The 14107-nt window shown below is 34.0% G+C and overlaps 1 protein-coding gene across 50 annotated transcripts in view; it reads left to right on the top strand.

The window, feature by feature from the left end:
* The window catches only part of SK (small conductance calcium-activated potassium channel), an 877735-nt gene that overhangs the window by 539939 nt on the left and 323689 nt on the right, over window positions 1–14107 (top strand). For 5 of the 50 annotated variants that reach the window (XM_073973837.1, XM_073973835.1, XM_073973838.1 and 2 more), the window contains exon 2: window positions 12077–12692. The exons of the other annotated variants lie outside the window; for them this stretch is intronic. The gene's annotated coding sequence lies outside the window, so the exon portion shown is untranslated. The remainder of the gene's footprint in view (window positions 1–12076; window positions 12693–14107) is intronic. 50 annotated transcript variants of the gene reach the window in all.

Below are 14107 nucleotides of genomic sequence, written 5' to 3'. Positions count from 1 at the left end.
ATACAGACAAACTCCTGTAGTTTTTAAAACTTCCATTTCAACTTCCTATCAAAATCAAAATTGCGCCATGTATTTAATATTCTTCTTTTGTGTGCCTAAAACTTAGTCTGTGTTCGAATGGCCTAATTAAAATCTGCTGTCAAGTCAAGTTCTTTTGGCAAACTATGCACATAAATAGACATATTTACATTGAAACACCTTCTAACATGTGTTTCATTGACTTCTGACTTTAGCAATTACAGCAGCAGTTTTCGTTTGTCATTCAGTTTGCCATTATCCTATCGTTTTTTTTTTGGTTTTTTTGTGCTTCACTCACACGGCACTTACTCTGATTTTGGGTGGGCTATTTATTACCAAAATTGCAGTTGTTTTTCACACTTGCTCTCGCATACATACATACATACATGTGAGAATATACAGACATTTGTAGTTTTACTAAATCTTGACAATATATGGCATTTTCCAAAGGTTAACACCAAATGTCACCCAGAATTTATGACACCGCACAACTCAGCAACAACACACACACAATTAGCTAACGTTGTGTTGTAGAAGAGAATATTGGTTTGTTAGTTGGTTGGTTGGTTCGGTTTACTCATTGTCGCAGATATGCATGACATTAAATAGTTGTGTTCCGGTTGAAGCACATGAATTATTTCCTGTCAACATTTCCTCTTTTTTTGGCAAAATAAAATCATGGATTTTTTGTATTTCAAACAAATACAATCATGAAAAAAAGAACATTGCTTCTATACATATTTATGTACATGTAACATTGTTAGCATGTTTTTGGTGATTTACAGTTAATTAAATTCTGTCAGTTTGTGGTCATGCCCACATACCCAATAAAGTCATATAAAGAGGTAGCCATTTGTTTTTGTATTAAATGAAGCTAGAAGTCAAATAACTAGGATATGTTTTCGAAAATCACAAATCAAATAAATCATGAGGTAAAGTGGCATATGGAAAATGTCCATAAGTTGTTAAACGAGATAAAATATTCACGCGAAATTATACAGTCTATTGGAAACTATTTACTACGAATATCCCAAAGGGAAGACTTCACTTGTATCGAAAAGTGGAGCTCGGTTGTATTTTTGTGATATTTAACCTTATCGTGAATTTGAATCGTCATATGTGAACAACGTGTTGATTTTATGGTGATGATAATTTTGACTTTTTTTATGAAAAAACAAGTAAACGAGGGCCGACCATGTGATACCCTACACCACTTCCCCTGGGCAGTGGGCGAAGTCTCCCTTGTTCTTTTGGGGATGTTGTGGGAATATATATACATATATGTAATATATGATTGCGACACGTTATATATTATTTTCATTATTTCGTGATGGATAGATGGACCATCTTGGCTACATATATGTACATACATATTTCTTCAAAAAATTAAAAATTTTTATTAAGAAAGAAACAATACCAAACGCATATAGAAATAGCTTTTGATGACTTTATCCGATTCGATCAATGAAAGAGATCAGTATTTCGAGGTATTACATTACTTCTAATCATAGGTAGCATAACAACTTTAAAATCCCGTACAGCATCGTATATTGCCTCAATTAAAAAACAAAAAGAACTTGGAATTCCTCCATCATGATTTTAATACCTTTTTATCATGGTTGCGAAATTTTGCAGCGTGGAAGGTGAACGTAGTTCCTTATAAACAAACCAAAACGATAAAGGATTCCGAAAACTACAATGTTCAAAGATGAGAAAAATGAAAAAACATCGTCGGTCCATCAAAGTTCACATTTATAGGGTTTTTAGGTTTGTACGATTTTGCTTGAAAACCGCAAGTCCTATTGAAATGGGATTAGAAAAATGTTGTAGCTGTGAAAATTCTCTACAAGATTGACATCTATGACTTTTCCTACGTTTTACCATTCTTGAGATATAGAAGTTGAAGTTGGGACAATGAACTGACTGTTTCGCCTCCTTACAAAACAGTGTCATGCACGGTGCGCCTTAACTAATTTTAAGTGGAAGGTGCTTACACCTGGGAAGTTTTTGCAGATTCCCAATTTACAATGTTCATAGATGAGAAAAATCAAAAAAATCAAAAAAATCTACAAAGGGATCGCTCTTAGGGTTTTTTAGGTTTGCAGGATTTTGCTTAGAAACCGCAAGTCCTATTGAAGTGGGACTAAAGAAAATGTTGTAGCAGTGAAAATTCTCTATAACATTTTTATACCCTCAGCCTTTAGGCTAGAAAGGGTATATACAATTCACAGAAAAAAATATTGTAGCCATTTGACAAAAGATTCAAAGATCCAATCAAAAATTGATCGATTTTCCGGCGATAAAAAAATTATCATATTAACAAAATTTGATAAAATTATTTGATCACAACGTAAAAATACAGTTTGCTAAAATAGAATTGTCATATTGACTAAAATATTTTTTGTATTCGCTGCTCCCATTACGAAGGTTCAAGTTTTATCAGGGGCAAGTCCCTACTTCCTGACAAAATAGCCAGAAAGTTGTAAAAATCCCCTATGGCACAATGTGTAGTGGTTGGAGCGCACGATAACTCTCGAACGGATCTGCTCATTCGGTCTAGATTTGGCCATCGTAATAATTTGTCTAAACTTACCCAGCAAAAATACTAATTACAAATTGGCCTACTTTCTCATTATTTTAACACGGGCATGTCATAGGGAGTAAGTACTTATTTTTGGCCACTAAAAAGTAGATAAATAAGTAGTTACTCCCTGGTTACTTCAAGTCGTAACTACTTATTTAAGTACTTATTTATTTACTTTTAAGTGCCAAAAAATAAGTACTTATTCCCTATGACATGCCCGTGTTAAAATAATGAGAAAGTAGGCCAATTTGTAATGAGTATTTTTGCTGGGTAGTTTATGTTCGAAGATAAGCCATATCGGTCCACTACTTCAGGTATCTCCCCCACAAAAGTTCAAAAATGTTCGCAAAAGTTTTGTGCACGATAACTCTTGACCAACTTGGTCCATATTTTACACATTCTAATATATATACCAGATATAGATCAGGTTCGAATATGGACTATATTTGTCCACTCCTTCGAGTACCTCCGCCACAAAAGTTCCATAAAATGGTTTGAACGATAACTCTCGAAAGGTGCAATCGATTTGGTACAAACTGTGCACATCGTATTATTGCTTCCAGATTTAGATAGGGTTTGAATATGAACTATATCGGTCTACTCCTTCGGGTACCTCCCACACAAAATGCAAATAAAGTAAAGTTTAAGTGTTCCTCTCCGATCGTTTAATATTTTTTTTTCTGTAGGTTGTCCTTGCGGCTCTCGTTACGACGGTACAATTTTTGTCTTGCGCAAGTCCATACTTCCTGAGATATTGGCCTAGAAGTTCCAAGAAACCCGGACGGTCACAAATAAAATGGAAAATCCATTTGATAACTCTCGCAGGGAGTTTCAGTCATGTATCAAGTGGGAATATGGACTATAACGGTCCACTCCTTCGGTTACCTTCCACACAAAATTCGGAAAAAGTGAAGTCGAAGAGCTCCTCTCGCATCGTTTTGATTCTTTTTTCAGTAGGTTGTTCTATCTGCCTCATTTACAACAGCACAATTTTCTGTAGAAAGTCAATACTTCCTGAGATAATGGCCCCAAAGCTCCAAACCCTTCCGGCACATACTAAAATGGCTATTGTGCAAGATAACTCTAAAATTTTTCAAAAATTTCTTGCAAACTTAGTTTAAGGTAATGTTTGGTATATGTCAATGATCTGATATATCCCCATATTACGATAACTACAGATTTTAAAACAATCAATTTATTTTAAATACGGCATAATTGTTGTGTTTGGTTTGGTTTTGTTGTTTTTTGGTCAGTGGCTGAGGGTATATATCAGTCAGCACAGCTAACTGATACTTTCTTACTTGGTTAGACCTATTTAAATAGGGCTTGCGGCTTCCATGGAAAATCCTGAAAACCATAAAACCCTACAAATGTTTTTTTTTTTATTTTAAAATTCCTCCAGCGATTTTTTCTTGTTTTTGGATTTTTCTCATCTATGAACATTGCTGTTTCAGATCGGCAAAAATATTCCAGGTGTAAGCGGTTTTAATTTAAAATAAGTTAAGTCGCACCGTGCATGACATTGTTTTATAAGGAGGCGATACAGTCAGTGCATTATCCCAATTTGAACTTCCATTTCTCAGAAATAGTAAAACCTACGAAAATATCGTAATAACCAATCTTGTAGGGAATTTTCACAGCTACAACATTTTCTATAGTCCCATTTCGATATGACTTGCGGTTTCCAAGCAAAATCGTGAAAACCTAAAAATCCCTAAAATGTGAACGTTGATCGCATTGTGATTTATTTAAAAAGCGTCTGGCGATTTCTTTGCTTTTTGAATTCATCTATGAACATTGTAGTTTCAGAATCCGCAAAATCTTCCCATTCCATTTAAGGTTGGTTCAGGCGAACTGTATACATATATATGGTAATATTCAAAAATGTTTTACAATCGTTGAAGTTGAGGTTCACAATTTAATAAGTCGCGAACTGTTAATATATTTTATATAATATGAATATATTTATATTAATTGAAGTGTTTTAGCCGGGGTCGCATAAAATTAAACATAAAAAATAATTTATGTGGAAGCTGTGTTGGTGATAATATTAAAAAATGGGTAAAAATGTGTTGAAGTTTACAAGTTTTTTTGTGTTCTTTCTTGATTTCTGGTCAAACCACGGAAAATTTAGACCTGAGCTTAAAGAAAGAATTGAAGAATACCCCTTGGGCAACATGGTTCTAATGTATGACTTTTCGATATATACACTTCATCCCCCTAAAATAGATACTGACATTTTGAAGTTTTGAAATCTGGGTTTTTTGAATTTTTCTTATAATTGGAGGGCGCAACCAGATAATTACCCAAACTATTTACTGGATTGTAGAACTCGTGATTCCACGTCGTTTGATGTATATCTCATGAATGTGCTTCATACAGCTTCCTAGTAATAGAAGTCCAAAGTCGAGATTTTGGTGCGTAAATTTTCTATAAAAACCTATTTTTTGGTTTCAAAATTTACAACTGTGATTTTAGTTTGTTTACGCGCCGGATCTAATGAACCCTTCCGCTTTCAAATCGATCCACTAAAACGGCGGTTATAGATACGTTGAAAGTAGGAAATTCTGCAAAATTATATTTTGATGATTCCGCGCATTAGACCGCGATTTTCTTTGGTTATTTTTATATAAATGGAACCTTTTATTCGCGATGATATTATTTTCCAAAACCGTGTGTCATAAATTACCGAGATTCTGGAGTAATATTCGTATTTCATATAAAATAGAAATTGGTAGCACATCCGCGGTTCTTGAAGAATTTGTTTAAAATTTGTTATAATGACGTATTTTTTATAGGCGGTCACTGAAATCGGATGCGCCTTATAATCTTATGTAGATCGCGCAATTTTTACCCACATTAAGGTTTTTTGAACAGTAAGATGCAGCTGACAGCACACTTTGGCAGCTGAATGAAAAGTGTAAAATTCGCTACATATTGATAGAGATGCACTAGCTGTATCTGAAAAGCGCATGCGCCTTAACTGATTTTAACGAATTCGCGAATTATACGTTTTTTAACTTTTATGTTTTTTCTTTGGATGTAATTTTAATATTACTTTCTATTTCATAATCCTATTGTTTATCAAAGTAAGCAAATACACTTTCTGGTTTATCATCGCATTTTCCCTGAAGAAGTTTCAGCAAGGTCCGTCAGTCCTTGCATCGAAATTTAGCGAAGTAGTAGAATAACTCCCAAAAATGTTTTTTCTATTTTTCGTATTGAACAAAAAAATATATTTTTGAAATAATATTCCAACAATAAGTTTTCGTCTTTTGTTGTTGCTGTAATATGGCAGTTATAAATCCTATCTTTAAAATTTTGGTCTCATATTTTTCTACGCGTTGTCCAGAATCTGTACGTTTTTTTAAATAATTTTTTCTAGTTTTATTTGGACTCTAAATTAGAACAAATTAAATTTACTCCAAGATTTTTTCAGTATTTCTTGATTTTCCGCGAAAATAGAAATACATTTGGAAAATATTTAGGCATCTACGGATAGATATTAAATGCTGTTAACGCTTTATATATAAATTTTCTTATTACAACACAAAGGGAATTTTTAAAAAAATTTCTTTATAAGGGAATAAAATCCCCCCTAACTTTTGGGCGCAGCATCCGATTTTGTGAACGCGAACAGATTTGAAACCACGATTTTTTTCTTAACCCATGTACCAAAAATCGTGAATGTGCTTGTACAACATTTTTTTAATTTTTTTTCGATGGAATTGTAAAGGAAATTTGAAATTTACCATATAATATGTTAATTTTTGGAGTGATGGTTTACTAATCCAATGCCCAACCCAAGTTTTTAACGTTCTTATGGGTGGATGCGATATGCACGTTAGCTCACTATCTTTATCAGGTGACACTATGGATGATCAGTGTTTTTTTTGAGATGAAAGAGGAACCAAGTTATATCCTGGGCTTTGCAATGTTGAAGTCGGTCAGGGTCGTTGTTTTGTACCTTTTATCCGATCATTTAGCTGAAATCGAAAGAGAAAGCAATACAAAATTGTATATTATCTCCGCCCTAAAAAGCAAAAGTGAGTTTTACACGTTGGAATTTAATTTCTGTTATTCCAGGCAAAGATTGAGAGAAAGAGGTCAATTAGCGACTACACATCGTATACGTAATAGAATTCTAAATATTCAACATAATATTTAAATTCAATATTCAACAACGTTTTGCATCTCCTTATTGTCCCCTCTCTCTCTCTCTTTCTTTTTAGAATAGATTATAAATGCATGTTAACAGAATCTAAATAAATAACAAATCTCTTATTTCCATAAAAGGGTGAAAACTCAGAAACATGTCCAACCATGTGCTGCATTTTGGCTCGCTTGGAAAAGCGTATTCAATTTTAAACTGAAAATCAGTTCTTGAAACTTGTCTAACAGAGCACGGTTAGCAAATATTAAAACGTTAAATTTACAATCATGTCGTGTGCTCTTATTATGCCTTGCATGCATTTTCAGGCTGTCTGTCATATGGGAACATGTTTCTGGTTTCCGTTGCATCACACCAATAGTTAAAGTTAAGTTTTTTCTTTCGTCTCTATGCGTGTGTGTATGTGTGTTTTTCATAGTTAAATCACACATAAGCTTAAGACATAAAATTTTTACTACGATAAGTTTAATAGGGTATAATGACTGTTGAACACATAGGTGACCAAGCGATAGCCGTATTGTTTCTCCTTTTTATAATTGTTATATTAATGTCAGAATTTGTTATTAGCACATTTGATGCCAATAAAATAGTTCTGAAATATACTCCTTATTCCCCAATTTTTCCCTTGGTGAACAACATACCCCATCCTATTGTCTAATACAATTTTATACAAAACACGTAGCAATGTTGTTCGACGAAAATCGTAGAATTCACAAAGTACTTATACTTTTCCCAATTATGAAAAACTACTCGACAAACTAACGCGCATTTCCACTATTACACAAACACCCAAAAACTTTTCACAACAACACGTCAACAAATTGATGGCAGAGGGGGGCGGGGTGTTTGCGTCCTTCAATACATGGACGGTTCACAGGACGAACGCGAATGAACAATAAAAAGATGAAAAAATCATTTTCCACTAACGACTATTCGAAATGAATAAATAAACGTGAGTGAGCATACCAAAATAGCATTGCTGCAACCAACCGAAAATTGTGGTTTGTAAAAAAACGATATCTCTAAAAAGCACACACTAGAATGCACAAATAAACATTGGCAACAGTAAATAGAGAAACCGCATAAAAAGGCTAACAATTTTTGCCAAACTATTAATGAAATTGAGGTTTTGTTGCACAGAAATATATGTTGGAAATAACTGCACATTTTTTGATGTTGCAACTATTTATATTTGTGGCCCACTTGAACAACAACAAAATATTGTGGCAAATACCCATATAAATGGCATCACAACAAATTGAGTTTATTCATAATTGAAGTGTCATTACAAATGAACAATCAACTCTCAACTTTATGTTATACAAATTTGTTTGCTTTTATTGAACACCAAACAGCAAATCATTTATTGCAATACTACGGCTATTTTCAAACGAAAACTAATCGATTGGGCAACTAATGTTAACAATTATCATCTAGCCGCCACCTTAAGGTGAGAAAGTTTTAAATTTTGAAAAAAAAAAAAAACAAGTAAAAAAGGGTTAAGTTCAACCGGGCCGAACTTTTTGTACCCTCCACCATAAAATATTCTGAATTAAAATGGAATAATTAGATTCCCGTTAGGTGCAATAATTGTTGGAGCGCGGATACCCCATATGCCGAAATTAGGCCAAAAAATGTATCTAAAAATTTGTTCAATCTGTTGGTACCATTATTTGGGGGATTTTTGGTAGGAGAAATTTTGTAACCACTAAAAACTCAAGGGTCAAACTAAAGTTAATTCCGTTAAAAATGGTAACTAAAATCCTCAAATTTTTGGTGAAGTAGTTTCGTGACCGCTGAAAACCTCAAGTGTCAAATTACGGCTAATACCGTTAAAAATTTTAGCTAAAATCTTCAAAATACCGAAAATCTGAGGGCATTGTTTTATTGAGGCTATTGTAAAAACATGGACCTATTTAGACGATTTTTGGTGGAAAAGTTTGGTGACCAATGAAAACCTTAAGTTTCAAATTGCAACCAGTTCGGTTAAAAATTGTAGCTAAAATCCTCAAAATACTGAAAATCGGGGGATACTGTTATGTGGGAGCTATTTCAAAACATGAACCTATTTTGACGATTTTTGGTGGAAAACTTCAAATGCCAATTCGGTCAAAAAATGTACCCAAAACCTTTCAACTACCTTAAATCGGGAGGTACCCTTATATGGGGGCTATACCAAAACATGGACCTATCTTGGAAATTTTTAGAGGAAAAATTGTTTGGTCATTGGAAACATCAAATTTCAGCTAATTCGGTCAGAAAAAGTAGCTAGAAGCCATACAATACATTAAATCGGGAGGTACCGTTTCATGGGGGCTATGCCCAAACGTAAACCTATCTTGGCAATTTTTAGTGGTGAAGTTTTTTGGTGATTGAGCACTTCAAATGTCAAATTAAAGCTAATTCGTTTAAAAAATTTAGCTAGAATACCTTAAATCGGAAGGTACCTTTATATGGGGCCAATACCAAAACGTGAACCTATCTCCACCATATTGGTTTACTTCGCATTACTTGGCGGACGATTTTGTAATAGAACTGGTTCTGGATTATTTTAATTGTGACAATTGAAATATTCATTGTTAGCGGGTAGTGAATGCAGAGTAGCCCAATATACCAGAGTTTTCTCTTCGGTAGCAGTACGATACTCCTGGTCAAACCATCGGTTTCTTGGCGGAGGTCTCTGTTACCCAAAAGTGGATTTTACGGCTGCTTGCAAGGAGTAGCCAATACTTTGCCACTATGTAGACATGTTATCGAAACGAGATGTGCTTTCACTTAGCAATTGGGTCAGTTGGGTCAGTTTTTTTGATATGGTCTATCGGCCTCATTCCATTGTCAGACATTGAATTTCTGGACTGTTGGATCAAATATGTTTTCCTTTCCAGTTTTGGCATCGAAATCGCATTGCATAATTTTAATGTCATAAGCAGGACACCGGTCATATGCTCGTAAAATATAGATATATTTGGTATTTTCGTCCTTGCCTTCAGTGGGAGTATGAACCCAAATAAAACTGATCTTGACACAATTTAACCTCAATCCGAATTGCAGCAAATCTTTCATTCACCGGCGTGTTTTAACCTTCGACAAATCACAAATCCGCAACAAAACACCTTCTCTATAAATGGCATCGAAATCGCATAGCATAATTTTAATATCATGAGCAGGACACCGGTCATATGCTCGTAAAATATAGATATATTTGGTATTTTCGTCCTTGCCATCAGTGGGAGTATGAACCCAAATAAAACTGATGTTGACAAAATTTAACCTTAATCCGAATTGTAGCAAATTTTTCATTCACCGGGGTGAATCTGAAACCCAGATGTTTTAACCTTCGACAAATTACAAATCCGCAACAAAACACCTTCTCTATAAATAGTCCGAAAATTCCAGGTGCATATTTGCTGATCATGGCCCATAAAACGTTTGCAGAAATCGTCAACTTTAGATACGTTTCTTTGTTATTTCATAGTATATTGATTTTTATAGGGTTACTAGCCCAACGCCTAACCCAAGTTTTTAACGTTTTTATAGACTAACGCGCGGCACATGTAAGCTCACTACCTTCAACTATTTTTAAAGGCATTTTCTTAGGTGACACAACGGGGAGGTTAGTGCCCACTTGAGAAGAAATAGGGACCAAGATAAATCCTAGCCTTTGCCATTGTCAAGCCGGTCACGGCCATTGTTTTATATTTTGTGTCCCCTATGACATGATACAACAACTGCTAAATATTTGAAAGCGATCTGAGTTTATGAACATCATCAACTGAACTTTTAGGACAAATTTTTAAATTTTGTGAGGTGGAGTTCAAATCCGTTTTATGTCTGGTAGAAATATTACGGGAGTTCTCATGCGCATCGTGCGATGTTTTGTTAGGGAGGCAGCCGAAAGAGTGGTTGCGGTTGATTCATTCGAGGGTAGTCTTTCTCTCCAGCAAGACAGAAGACGGACAAGGCTAAATCGACTCTAAATTGTCTGAAACAGATTGCGTATGGGGCACATTTTTATAGTATCGAAGTGTATATACCCTCGTTAGTCTACAGGTTGTGGGTATACAATGTAGATCTTACCTCCTTCCGAAATGTGGTCTTGAGAGAAGAGGGGCTATGAAAAATAGCCACATATCCATATAAGGACACACACTTAAGTCAGACTTATAACATCCCTACTCTGACTTAAATGTGTGTCCATATGAGGATATGCGGCAATTTTTCATAGGCCCTCTTTTCTCTAGACCACATTTCTGAAGGAGGTTAGATCTACTTTGCCCCTCTTCTCAACATAACCTAATTTCATGTGTTTTTAAAATTAAATATTTGCCATGAACCTTGTATAAAAATATTTCGTAAAACATTGATAAAAAACACAATACCTATTACAAAACTCATTACGAGCAAACCCACTGTTTTAGCAAGGTAATGTCACCTGAAATAAGTCGTTACTTTAATAAGTTATTATGTACTTATTTATGTTACTACTAATTTAAGTAGTAAAAACTTATTTCGGGTGGCATACCCTTATGAAAATAATTGGGTTGTAATAAGTATTTTTGCTGGGATGATAATATCGACGCCTCCAAACAATAGTATGCTAAGTCGACTTAACATGTTTTCATGTTCTTTACATTTTTATATTTAACGTCCTTTAACTTAAATTCTGTCAAATTTTGGTAATAATCGGACAATCCGAACAGAAGTTAAAAAAAAAATTTTACTTAGCATAGTACTGAAGGTCAAAGAAATTTCCAAACTTTTAGAGCTTGTCCTGCAAATCTCACTGTTCAGAATTAGCAAACTGTTATTTAGAGGTGTCGAACGTCTTTTAACTTAAATTCTGTCAAATTTTGGTAATGATCGGTCAATCCGAACAGAAGTTATAAATAAATATTGACTTAGCATAGTACTGAAGTTCAAAAAAATGTCCACACTTTGAGAGCTTCTCCTGCAAAACTCACTTTTTAGACTTAGCATACTATTATTTGGAGGTGTCGATATATCCCCTTATTATATTGTATGTATTTTCATTATTTTTAATTTATATTTTAAATTCAAATCATTTGTAATTGTATGAATTTCGATTAAAATTCAAAGTAATAGTCATTTCAAAAATAATCTGTGATTTCTCTTAAAAAGGAATTCTTACAAACACATAACTACAAATAGAAACCTAGAAATTTTAATAAACTTTACGTGTGTGTGTGATATTGCTTCCAATACGAAATTCTTCAAATATCCCAAGCTTACCTAAGCCAATTTGTGTATACAGGAGAAAAATAAATTGATCCTTGTACCTCTAGTCACAGTCAATCAACAACAACAAAAAGGAAGAATAACAATAAAGCACAATCAAATCAATCGTTTGTACTCTACTACAACAATAACAATAATAATCGAAAAGTCAAGCTGAAAAAAATATATAACACAACTAAGGAACAACAACAAAAAAGACGAGAAAGTAAATTTGTAATTGGAAGCCAAACATGCAACTAATCTAAATCTCTACAAAATAACAACAACAACCAATAACCTACAGCAAAACACTATAGCAACAACAACAACTATTACAATTTAAAGTAAACAAAATCGTAACTAGAATTTGAGAAAACTCAAATCAAAAAAAGTTTGAGTTTTAAAGGATTACAACAACAACATTGTCAAACGAAACTTCTGCGCACTATTAACATTGACACTAACTTTGTCCTGTGCAACAAAGGGGAAGAAGAAGCGAATAAAAACATCAGCTGCAAAATCATCAACGGCTTTGTCAGTATTGACAAACAAAAGTTAATTTTCATTTTATTCGAAGTTAACAACAACGGCAACAAAATTAAATTGAAGACGTCATGCCACAATTTTAACCATCAACTAAAGCAAATCTACAAAATAGGATTCCAACAAAGTCCATGTTTTCAGGTAAACACATACATACATATGTACTTAAATATCCCAATAGAAAATCAAGTCATCGACGACATTTTCGTCGACGATTCGTTGACGAAATTACCGAAATTGTCATGCACGACGCGATGCATGTCCATGTCTTGCAAAGTGTCGTGCCAACAAACTCAAAAATGTTAAAACAAGCGTGCTATGAAATGATTGTTCACATATTGATTCAAATATACAATTTTCATTTTGGAATAATTGTAAGATAATAAAATCATAAAATTCTGAAATCACGTAAATACTAAAGAGTGTGCTTTAACCAAAGGGCTGTAAGTCAGAAAAATTATATTAAGGAACTTTAAAAATAATTTAAGTTATTCTTTTAATACATATACATATGTAGTGAAGTCATGGAGAATTCCGAAAATCCCAGCGGTTTTAAAAGATGCGGCAGTGGTATATGGTAAGATTATAGATTATTTTAGTGGTTATTGTCAACATTCATTCATAATGTTTTCTTTTTACAGAATCCATACATAAAGGAGGTCGCCCTCCGTAGGTTGTGATGAGAAATTGAGGCGCAGATAAATTCAAAAATAGGTGGATCGGAGAATATTCAGGAACGAATCATTATTAATGTAAGATAAAATTTATAAAATGATGTATTTTTAATGTAATAAAAATAAAAATTTGACACACGACCACAAAATAAAATTGTCTTTAGTAGGGTCGTTAACGACAAATAGCAAGACAGTGTCTTTAAAACTGTCGTCAACGACTTATTGCAAGACAGTGTCTGTAAAGTTGTCATCAACGACTATCTGCAAGACAGTGTCATGTACATTGTCACCGACGACAACTTCGCTTACCCTGTCGCCCAAGTTGTCGTGCATGAATAGGCGGACACTTGTGTGAAAATGTCGTCAACAATCCCAAAGGGCTGTCTGCAAAGAGTCGTGAACGAATTGGGTATGTCGTGCACGATTCATCAATGTTGTCTCGAAGACAATTTCTATTGGGATATTTTGAGGTGGGACGTAAGGAGATTTTTACACATATAAATGTGTGGAGTACATTGAAAGAAATTTAGTACACAAAAAGAAAATGTTTAAATTAATGGAATATTTGAAGATATTACAATATGAACAACAGATGCTAAAATGAATAATGGGGGTTTTGGCATTTATGCATTTTTTTAAGTACATATTAAGACTACAAAAACCCTAGTTGGGCTTTATCTAAGAAACGAATAGGAATTTGCCCAGCAAGCATTTTTTATCGCCCATTACCCGAAGCAGACACTCCCAGGCGATAGAAACACACATCCGCGATCTCGCATTCTATTTGAAGTAGGCACCCCGTTCGGAAAGAAATAAACCACGTCCTCGACACTACGTGTGAAACAAAATTCATGTAGACGACAATTTCAATTAAGAATAGTT

The sequence above is a fragment of the Musca autumnalis genome, unplaced genomic scaffold (genome assembly GCF_047663935.1).
Source record: "Musca autumnalis isolate F117 unplaced genomic scaffold, ASM4766393v1 scaffold_3, whole genome shotgun sequence".
In the NCBI taxonomy this organism is placed as follows: Eukaryota; Metazoa; Arthropoda; class Insecta; order Diptera; family Muscidae; genus Musca; species Musca autumnalis.
The sequence above is the reverse complement of the archived record's forward strand: the minus strand, read 5'-3'. Positions and strand labels throughout refer to the sequence as shown.